Consider the following 8,825-nt stretch of genomic DNA (forward strand, 5'->3'; position numbering starts at 1 on the left):
CACAGGCTGTGAGTCCTGCACAGACAGGGCTTTGCAACTTCAACACTCTTTCAGTGTTGGGTGTTTGGTGGGTTTTTTTCCTCCAAATGTATTTACATAATTAGCATGAAAATAGGACATGGAAAAATACAGCCCTTTCTCCTAAAACCTGACATTGTCAGCTTGCCTGCAACTGGTGGGCAGGGTGCCACCGCCCAGACAGACATCTCCTCACCACAGCACTCAGCTGCCAAGGTCGATCTCAATCCCACCGTCTCTTTGTGCTTCCCCAAGATCCGGTCTTGTTTTCTGTCCTCCCCAAAAACGGTGTTGGTGTTGGGTAAGGACGCAGTGGTGGGAGCGGAGCCTTGGCTTTCCTTCTCACTGGTGGGGCCGTGCGCAGGGTTTGGCACCCGGGTTTGGGGCCCCCAAGGCGGGCAGCCAGGCAGCCATGTCCTCCCGTCTGGCAGCGCCCTGGCCCGTAGCAGCAAGGGGAGGTCAAAGCTGCGTTGCAAGCAGCCACAATTTCAAATAAACGAGGTCTCGGTGTTAACACCTATGATTTATGTGCATTTTCAAAGCCCCACGTGAACGTCTTTTTAGTCCTTAAAACGTCGCTTTGAAGTATGTGCTGTTCGTTATCTCCCTTCTGTGGGGTAGGGAAGCTGACGGGTTTCGAATGAGATTTTAAATATCTTATTGCAGCATGCGCCGCAAAATCCTTTGTCATGTCTGACAGCAGAGCCATTCAAACCAGACAGCCATGCTTATTTGTTTATTTACATGTGACGAGTCTCTTTGCCCTTACACCTGTACCCCAAAAGCAGATTATAAAAACAACTGGGTAAAGGATGGTGATTTTGGCAATGCTAGAAAGCAACCTGCAGAAGTGCTGCTTGCAGAGCAAGCCAGGCTCCGTGGCCCTGGCCATCACACTGATGCCAGGGGCCAAGGGATGGCAATGCGGACGTGAGGCAGATGCAGTGCCCGTGACACCCTTCTGCCTCCCTGCAAGTCGAAAGCAGAAGCACTTGCTGCTCATTTGAGTAGACAGGTAGATGGCCAGCAGTGATGTACTATGTCTCAGCTTTTCCAAAATACTGTATAAATCACGCGCATGGTTTTGCTTCCAACTTGTTCCAAATACCCGTGAGCATCCATGCCCCGAAGGATGGCCACAAAGGGAGCAGCTGTCTTCTTGGGAGAGGAGCAGAGGGGAGGTCAAAAAGCTGTCTGCTACGGCAAGGACAGCTTGCAGAAGGGAAACTGGACCAGGGGGAAGGTATTTCCCCCTACCCTGTGGGGCTGTACTTCCATTTGCATCTCCCTCCAGGACACAACAGCTCTGGTGCTTTTCCATCGCCAGGTCCAGCCTATGGTGAGGTCAGGGAAATGTGAGATCATTTCAGAGAGATGCCCCTAGCCAGTAACTATTGCCTACTGGAAACAGCATTTCACTTTGAGGAGCATATGGAGAGTGTTAGTAAGGGAGAGCATGTGCACTGCCACAGCCATGCTAGTTGAATCAGAAATATAAGTATCAGCATTTTACAGGTGACTTCTGGTTTTATGCAAGGTTCTCCACCGTCCCAGAAATGAAATTGTCAGGTCAAAGGTGAATGTCAGCATGAGGGTTGAGTGGATAAACCAATTTTCTGCCATTTGCATGGATTGGAGGAGGTGTGGAGGAGAAAGTTTTTAAAGTATCAGATACCTGGGCTCCCAGGAGTTACCTTTACAAAAGCCGTTGCCTCTGAGATGCCTGTTGATGAGCATGGTCTAGAAGGCTGGAAACTTGACAGCCCTGTGCTCAAGTGAGGAAGGGAAGAGCATCTTATAGGTGTTTACTATTCCCCTACTCTCCAGGACACAGTGACATTAAATGATGTGGGGAAAAGGGACGCAGGGGAGGGGGAGCGAGAAGCTGCAGAAGGTGGAGGAGCGGAAGGGTTTCTGAAATGTGTCGGACAAAGGCAACTTAGCAGCGGCTGTGGTGTCTCTCCGAAACACTGAACCACTGTTCTCTACAGTGGGTTAGAAATCTGACAAATCCAGTGCATGGACTGGCCACCTTCGAGATTTTTTTTTCTCTTTTTTTCTCATGAAGAGCCCTCATTGGTCTGCTTTTGGTGAACTGCCAAGCAATCCGCATTAATTCGCCTGACCAGCTGTAAGAACCTGATTGCCCTCCTGCAGCCCTCATTACACACTCCTCCTGCTGATCTAAATACAGAAAGGTCAGGAGGGTGAGCTCCAGTAAATTATTAGAGATACACCCTTAATTGCTGTGCTGCATCGGCTTGTTCTCTTGAATCTCTACACTGTCTCCACAGTGTGGTTTCCTAAGGAAAGACTGGTTCCTTTGCTCCAGAAGAGAAAAGGATCGGGAAATCCTAGGGTGAAAAAAATGGGCGAGGGGTACCTGATCCCTTCATAGATTTTCTTTACACCGTGGACCTTGAAAAAGAACCTATTTCTTACTGTTATCAGTACCAGCTCATTCGCAGCATGCATTTCATATGTCCAAAGCCTTGACTATTGCACCTGCTTGAGAGAGATGCTGAAACAGCTGTCCCTGCAAAAGCCTAGTCTATGCAGGGCTTTCAGTGGTACTTGCACCATCACAGCTCTACACACGCTTTCACCAAGCCTCTAACAGCACTAAAAGTCATACTGCAGCACAGCAGCAGTGGGTTCTTCCAGGGACTCAACCTGAGCGACTATTGCCCAGCAGACCAGTTTTTAACTGCTGAACATCTACACTGAGGTTACTAAAAATTCCTGGCTGATAAAATATTTCCAACCCACCCACAGGGTGCTGCATCCTCCCCAAGCACGCAACACCAACCGCATCATCCTCAGAGGCTGGAGTCCTGGAGCCAGCACACTGGTATCTTGCAAATTGTTCTTCACCTGACTTCCCAGCTCCTGAGGATACTCAGCTTTCCAGAGTCTAGACATCGATTTGTGTTTTTGTCTTTAATGAGGAGTGCAGCTGTAGCTGTCCTCTTTGCTTTGGGTTGTCTTTTTTTTTTTTTTTAACCCATTGCCATGGTAAATGGAGCTGAGGAAAGAGCAAGAAAACTGTGAAGAATGATCCAAGCCAAGAAGGTATTGTAGAGGGAAGGTAAATTAGAAATGCACGGTTTCTCAATTAAGTTTTAAACTACCAAAAAATATTAGTTAAAAATCTATACAGGATGAAGACCCTGTTGCTCCCACTAATCCTGACATCCTCCCTTTGAAGTCAATGGCTGAACATCCTATTGCTTTGGCAGTAAGAAATCAAGCTCATAAATAGCGATGAAGATCTGGGCTATGCAAAACCCACTTGCTAATTAGCAGCTTTCCCTGGTGTCATTGCCTGCTCCAAAATATGAATTTAAATTTAAAAAAGTCATCAAACAACCCCCAAATCTGCCCTCCTTCATGTCCCTGCTTTTTAGGAATAGGAGGATCATGTGCCAAATGTGAGGGAGAATATACTGATGCCCTGTCATCTTCCTGGTCCTGCAGGCAGGTGGTTTTGAAGTCTCCATTGCTCTTGACACCCAGACCAGGAGTATCACACCACACTGCTGGGTGCTGTGCAGTAACAGTCACGTGTCTCCAGGCTTGATAGTGCTGTGCATTTATTAAAGCAATGGCACATTACATTTGTGAGCGGTGTACTGAAATAGAATGGAAATACTTGATGACTCAGCAAACAAGGTGACACAAGAGGCTGGATTCACAGTGGATCACTTCATCTGAAGCTCTGTAGATATTTTCATCCATCCTCCCTTTATTTTGACCCTCAAAGCCCAGCACGAAGCCTTCATCCTACTGCATGCAGGTAAAAACAACAGCAGCTGATTTTGAAAGAAGTTGATTTTCTTTGAAACTTTCTGAAACACAGGCTGCATACACACTTAATATTCAGTGCCCTTTTGAAATGGTATGACTCATCTCAACTATAGATGTGATGGTAGGAATGAAGAGTTGTGAACCTTGTTTAATGCCAGCCAGCTGAGGGTCAGCAAGCAGCCAGCCAAACATGCCCAGAGATGAGGCTTACCAAGCCCAGGCTGGATCAGGGATGGGAGAAACTGAGAGGAGAGCACTGGACAGCTTCCACCCTTGCATCTTTTTCAGACATAGGGGTCGGTATGCCCCAGTTCCTACCTTTTTCACCAGAAAGTATCTGCTGACACTCTTGTTTATTGTTAGATCTGTGTAGCCATGAGCAGACCCTGTGGCCAGGCAAGCCAAGTGCGGAGTATATTATGAATTGGCTTATTAACAGCTGAAAGGTGATTTTGCAAAGACCTGCTGAATGTCATAAGGCACCATAATGTCTTCAGGCAAACAAACAGGATTTTTTGTTGATTTGCAATCCTTTATGATATTGAAAGGGCATAGAACTGCAGACTGTCCCTGATTTTCAGATGATTGCTCCACTAGTATAAAAGATATTCTCATAATAGTCCCAAATTAGCTGATTGCTTGAAGTGCCAGAATCCTTAATGCTCTGCTATTTTAAACATATGGAAATTGATTCAACACTTATCATCTATTTAGAGATGTAAATTTATTGAAGAAGATGCCACTTCTTCCTAAGCTTCAGGCAAGCTCTGATACTTAGCTTTCTGGGCACAAACAGGTTTTTATGAGGACTTGTGATTTTAACTAGAGTGATTTATTTTCCTTCTAAAGGCTGGGAGAAGCAGAGGAAAATTGACTGTACTGTATACAGAGGAAAAAAAGACACTTGTACGGCACTGGTGTGAACTGACACAGATACGGCAGTATCCGGCACATTGTACCCTGGGGGTCTTTTCCCAAGCACTGACACTGGCCCAGACCTTGTCCTAACTTCTGTTGCAATTGCTCTGTCAGTAGGTCCACACTGATGTTGGAAGCGTCACTTATTTCTGTTAGTTACTTGCTTTAGGGCAAGAGCGATGAAAAACCAAGTGCAGGCAGTGACAGCAATGACATTGGCCAGGTCAACACCCCATGGCAAAGGAAGCTCCCCTTCCCAAATTTAGCCTAAGCTTCTGAAAGCAACAAACATTGAACATTCATCTGCAATTAAAAGCTCTTCTCTGAAAGTCAGATTGGTTCCCAACTTCAGTCTGTTGGGATACCTTCCTGCACAGGCAAGCCCTGTGTCGATTTGCGGGCATGAGGCTGCTGTTAGGACTAGATGAGAAAATCTGCAGCCTAGTCCTAGCTCTGCTGCTGACAGCCTTCTTTTTGATTTGGCATAGTCACTTAGCACCTTATAAGATGGAGATTTGTGTGTATTACATAGGAATGCTATTAATGCCTTAAAGCTTGTGAAAATACGAGTTTCTCCTGTGGAAAAAGATTTTTTTTTTAAAAAATGGTTAAGTCAGCTATTTGATCATGATTATTATTCAGCATGATTCATATATTAATATCATACTGAGAATGTCTCTATAAAGCCTAATATTATGCTTCTGGGATTAAGCAATATTTCTTAATGTGTTTCTTATCCCAGTATTTTTGCAGAGAAGCTGGAACTGGGCCAGTTCACGCAAGGTGCCTACACTTAATGGTTAGCTTAGGTCAGGAGAGCACTTAGAAAGTGAATGCCTCAATCATCCCCACTTACCCTGCTGTGGTTTGCATCATGGAGAGGGCACACGAGGTGGATTCCTCTCAGATGAAAGGTGGATGGCCTACACATTGCAATCTCAGCACTCTTGGGCATTATGGATCTTCTCCCAGCCTGTACTACTTGCTAGTGTAGACACAGCTACAGCGTATTTACTGCACCTTAAAATCTCTTGATGGCATTTGGGAATTGAGTTCACTGGTTGGATTAACTAACCACCAAACCTGGTATCTTAACTGGCTAATGTTTAATCAGGGGCTTTATTTTCATGTTTACACCAGTTTGCTTATGATGCTGAGTCCAGCCCCAGTAGCATAGAAGAAAAATCTGGCTGTTCCTGAGGTAAAGCACCTTAGTCTTTTGTGTAAGCCTGAAAGCATGTGTGGTGGTTTAGCCCCTGCCGGGGTCTGAGACCACGCGGCCGCTGCCCCTCCCCCACAAAGGGAGTGAAATACAAAGCCCCAAGACTGAAATAAGGAAAGGTTTAATACAACAGTGCAATAGCAACACAACAAACAACAACAATAACAATAACAGTAATAGTGATAGCAATGAACAGAGCAAAATAGCTACCAAATACAGCAGTGAGAGGAGCAGATGTACAAAACCACGAGTGCACCGCGCTCCCGCGCCAGGATGTGACACACCAGGATGTGACTTCCTCGTGGTATCTGAATAACCCGGCTAGAGCTCCCCCCCCACTGCTGGGGAAACTTAACCCTATCCTGGTTAAACCAGGACAGAATGAATTTGGAGTAAGACAGGGTTACCACAGAGCTGGTTTTTGGAAGTGCCCATTCACTTCTGAGGATCAGGCTCAACCAGTATCTTTTCTCCCAGTGGGAATCGGTGATCTCCCTTGTCTTAAGACCCACTAGCTCCCCTTTGAAAAGAGCAGGGAACCACCAGAGCCTGCTGTTGCTGCATGGTCCCCATCCCTACTCTTCCCTTCTGCCTTTGCTCTCCAGCATCCAGACCCAAGCAACCAGGTCTTTTCCCTAATTATGCAATGATTGTGTACCTAAATATATTTCTTACATCATGAAAGAGAGGGTGACAACCACCAGCATCTCTCAGGTCAGTCAAAGCCTCTCCCCCATGCCGGTGATCTCTCACGTTGGTTGTGCTGGGCTGCTACAGGGCTACAGTGTGACCCAGCTGACGGGATCCTGTGACTGGCTTCTCACCTTCATGGCCCCTGCACCCCAGTTCAATCAATGGCCTTGCTGTCATCTCCTCTGTGCAAACCACTCCCAAACCTCTCCTCCCGGTCAGCTTCCCAATGCGCACGGAGCGCAGCCCGTGGCTCTGGCGTAATTGAACATTTTGGTATGCATCCCATATGCTTACTAAGTTTTGGCCACCTTTGTTACATGTGATGAGTGTCCAGGTCTCATATCGCAGGCTCTATTCCTAGCAGACTATCACAATCCTGAGACTTGAAGCATTGGAGTAAAACCCCTGCGGCTCACTGAAGTATTTGATAGCTGTTTTCCTGAGCAGATGCTTGTTTATTTTTGTTAGTGATTATAATGTCTGGCAGTAGGAAAATGTTACGAAGGTATCAGAGCTACGGAGGAAAAAGCCAACTCCCAAGTTACAAAGGGGTGATGGCAGAATTTACGGGCTGGCTGGGATTGCAGAGACGTGAACAATTATATCTTACTTGCAACACGCACGGAACATTTTCCTTCAGAGCAGGTCCTGTACAAGCGTGCCTCAAAGGTTTTCATGCAGGGTCCTACAACAAAGCTAGCTGGTCTGGGAAGAAACACAGGTCAAAATTTTCATGCAAAATTGTTAACATGATAATTTGTGCATTTTTACACTCTGCCCTTCAGAAAGCCCTCAGAAAGCCCTGTTTTCACAAAAGTTCAGAAGAATTAAAATCACTGGCAGATGTACCAGAACCTACAGACTCTCTGGGATTTCAAGTCAAATTCATATGATTTCTTCTGAGATATCCCATCAGTTGTCTCATTTAGCTTGTCAGTGCCATTTTTAAAATACATAGTTCAACTAAATCCAATAGCACATAGTAAAAAACCGTCAGCTTTGCTCCAGCATCTGCCCAAAAAGGGAGACATGGTACCCCCACTACGCACAGCACACGAAAACTCACTGGCAGAGCCAAGTGAACCTTAGCAGGGCGAAACATCTCACCAAAACTCTCACGCAAATACCTTTAGCAAGGTATTTGTAACCTACTTATTCTCAAATCCCACTTCTCTCCTCCCAGCCACAGGACAATGGTAGCAATGAATTTTGTGTTTTATTTACAGCGATGCTGCAAGAACAGGTCAGGGTTGCTCAGGCCGTGGCTCTGCCAGAGAGCATCCTCAGTGTAGGCAGTAGCAGCTTGAGGTGTTTCACCCTCTCACATCTTTTGCCCTTTCTTCCTCTGTTGTCCAAAGGAATACTGTTCAGTCCCAATAAAGGCAGAGCCAAGGAGGGGGAAGAAGATGGGTCCATTCACAAGGTCTTTGTCATTTATAATAAATTTAGAGCAAGTCACCCAGCTAATGCACTTATAACATTTCAACAACCACCCCCTTTCCTGTAAATTCCTGCAGGACTTTGGCAGCAGAAAGCATACATGTGCTAGAAAAATGGAATTACAAAAGAAAGGGAGTGTAAGCAGTGGGAAGAAATAGCTGAAGAGATACTTTTCAATTTATATACACACCCTTCTCACATAAACCAGAGGTAGTTATCAGCTAACTAACTTAACTATTAGTTTGTTAATCAGCTTATCTTCTGAGAACAGGGTTTGGGTGTGCAATATACATAGCAATCAACTACTTGAAGTTCACATGTCTGTCCCAGCGATTGCCCAACATCGCAGCTTTTGTTTTTAAGACAAGCATCAGCAATGCTCTTTTTCCTTTGGTATTACATGTATTTGCGTGTGTATAAAAACCCTGCAAATTACCAGGTAGATTCAAGATGTCGTTATTCATCATTAGGAGCTGAACCTGAGACCCTCAGAGTTACCAGCAGAAGCCTTCATCCCATCAAGACGCCCATCGCTGGGCAGCTGTATTTTCCATAGGTTCTCTTTGACTCAGCGGCTAGCAGGAAATGCATAGCACACTGAACAATGAAGCACAGGCAATTACTGAAAATAAGTGTTCTCCATTACAAGTAATTCCAGGCTACATTTCTCTTAGTTTCTAAATTATAAAAAAAAAAAAAAGAGACAAGAAAAAAAAAGACATTCATG

The sequence above is a fragment of the Strix aluco genome, chromosome 1 (genome assembly GCF_031877795.1).
Source record: "Strix aluco isolate bStrAlu1 chromosome 1, bStrAlu1.hap1, whole genome shotgun sequence".
Lineage (NCBI taxonomy): Eukaryota > Metazoa > Chordata > Aves > Strigiformes > Strigidae > Strix > Strix aluco.